The sequence below is a fragment of the Oncorhynchus mykiss genome, chromosome 27 (assembly GCF_013265735.2).
Source record: "Oncorhynchus mykiss isolate Arlee chromosome 27, USDA_OmykA_1.1, whole genome shotgun sequence".
In the NCBI taxonomy this organism is placed as follows: Eukaryota; Metazoa; Chordata; class Actinopteri; order Salmoniformes; family Salmonidae; genus Oncorhynchus; species Oncorhynchus mykiss.
Genome location: NC_048591.1, coordinates 40209649 through 40212489, shown reverse-complemented (window position 1 = coordinate 40212489; position 2841 = coordinate 40209649).

Here is a 2841-nt window from a genome sequence, read left to right as displayed (position 1 = left end):
TGACCACCAAATGATGACCACCAATCAGACACCACTACGATGACACATCAATCAGAGACCACTATGATGGCCACCAAATGAGTTTGATGGATCCTATTTGTCTTCTTTTACTGCCTCATAAGGGGAAAGTAATCCAAAAGTAACTGAAAGTAATCCGTTTGGGTAATCCAAAAATTACATTACTGATTACAATTTTGGACAGGTAACTAGTAACTGTAACAGATTACATTTAGAAAGTAACCTACTCAACCCTGCTAATACGTTACAAGTTAACAACTCATTCAACCAATGAGTTTCAGAAACATTGATTCTGATGAAGTCTGGTGAGGAAAAAAAGTTGTAAATGGAGGCTACCAATAAGTAACCATGAAGCCAATTAGCCATTTCTCCAGTCATCCTATCAGTGAGTTCCCACGTCAGTCATCACACCACATTCATACTAACCACTAAGTAGATAAAAATGTATAACAAAATGAATTCACATTTTCTCTGCAGATTATAATAGATCTAAATATTACAGCGGTTTCACCCTGTTTTCTAAGAGAGACACGATCAACCTATTTCTGCTGCTGATATGTGGGAACAGGTGGGAGCCCTGCGGGTGTCCCTTTAGAGCTGAGAAGAACAACAAATTCTTCTTCTTCCCTCTCCGTTGCTGCCTGCGTAGTTGTGATTCTCAGAGGGTGAATGAAGGGAGATGGTAAGCAGGGTGTTGTCAAGGCAACCGGCGCGAGGGTCACCTCCATAAACACGATCACTGATCACTGCTGTACATGCGTCACCGGCGCGAGGGTCACCTCCATAAACACGATCACTGATCACTGCTGTACATGCGTCACCAGCGCGAGGGTCACCTCCATAAACACGATCACTGATCACTGCTGTACATGCGTCACCGGCGCGAGGGTCACCTCCATAAACACGATCACTGATCACTGCTGTACATGCGTCACCGGCGCGAGGGTCACCTCCATAAACACGATCACTGATCACTGCTGTACATGCGTCACAGGCGCGAGGGTCACCTCCATAAACACGATCACTGCTGTACATGCGTCACCGGAAGTCCGTTGTTGGAACCTTTCACGACAGAGGATTAGGAGTGGGAAAATAGGACTAGAATACAGAACCACTGGCAACAAAACTAAATCAACTCAGTCACTTTCTCAATCACTCTCAAATTCAGTCAGCCACTCACTCACATTTATAGGTTACACTGTTAAAAACAGGATTTGAAAAACATGCTAATGTAACAGTTTAACTTTAGACCGTCCCCTCGCCCATACCCGGGCGCGAACCAGGGACCCTCTGCACACATCAACAACAGTCACTCTTGAAGCATCGTTACCCATCGCTCCACAAAATCCGCGGCCCTTGCAGTGCGAGGGGAACCACTACTTCAAGGTCTCAGAGCAAGTGACGTCACCGATTGAAACGCTATGTAGCGCGCACCGCTAACTAAGCTAACCGTTTCACATCCGTTACACTCACCCCCCTTTTGACCTTCCTCCTTTTCCGCAGCAACCAGTGATCCGGGTCAACAGCATCAATGTAACAGTATAACTTTAGACCGTCCCCTCGCCCATACCCGGGCGCGAACCATTTATACAGTGCCTTGCGAAAGTATTCGGCCCCCTTGAACTTTGCGACCTTTTGCCACATTTCAGGCTTCAAACATAAACATATAAAACTGTATTTTTTTCTTCCACATGTCTGGTGTGTCTCCCAGGTGGCTTGTGGCAAACTTTAAACAACACTTTTTATGGATATCTTTAAGAAATGGCTTTCTTCTTGCCACTCTTCCATAAAGGCCAGATTTGTGCAATATACGACTGATTGTTGTCCTATGGACAGAGTCTCCCACCTCAGCTGTAGATCTCTGCAGTTCATCCAGAGTGATCATGGGCCTCTTGGCTGCATCTCTGATCAGTCTTCTCCTTGTATGAGCTGAAAGTTTAGAGGGACGGCCAGGTCTTGGTAGATTTGCAGTGGTCTGATACTCCTTCCATTTCAATATTATCGCTTGCACAGTGCTCCTTGGGATGTTTAAAGCTTGGGAAATCTTTTTGTATCCAAATCCAGCTTTAAACTTCTTCACAACAGTATCTCGGACATGCCTGGTGTGTTTCTTGTTCTTCATGATGCTCTCTGCGCTTTTAACGGACCTCTGAGACTATCACAGTGCAGGTGCATTTATACGGAGACTTGATTACACACAGGTGGATTGTATTTATCATCATTAGTCATTTAGGTCAACATTGGATCATTCAAAGATCCTCACTGAACTTCTGGAGAGAGTTTGCTGCACTGAAAGTAAAGGGGCTGAATAATTTTGCACGCCCAATTTTTCAGTTTTTGATTTGTTAAAAAAGTTTGAAATATCCAATAAATGTCGTTCCACTTCATGATTGTGTCCCACTTGTTGTTGATTCTTCACAAAAAAATACAGTTTTATGTCTTTATGTTTGCAGCCTGAAATGTGGCAAAAGGTCGCAAAGTTCAAGGGGGCCGAATACTTTCGCAAGGCACTGTAGGTTACACTGTTAAAAACAGGATTTGAAAATCATGCTAACACAAACCTGGTAATTAAACTACAGAGGATTCATGTGGGAAATACCATTATGGGTCGTAACATTAAGGGTCATAACATTATGGGTCATAACATTACATAACATTATGGGTCATAACATTACATAACATTATGGGTCATAAAATTATGTGTCATAACATTATGGGTCATAACATTATGGGTCATAACATTACATAACATTATGGGTCATAACATTATGGGTCATAACATTACATAACATTATGTGTCATAACATTATGGGTCATAATATT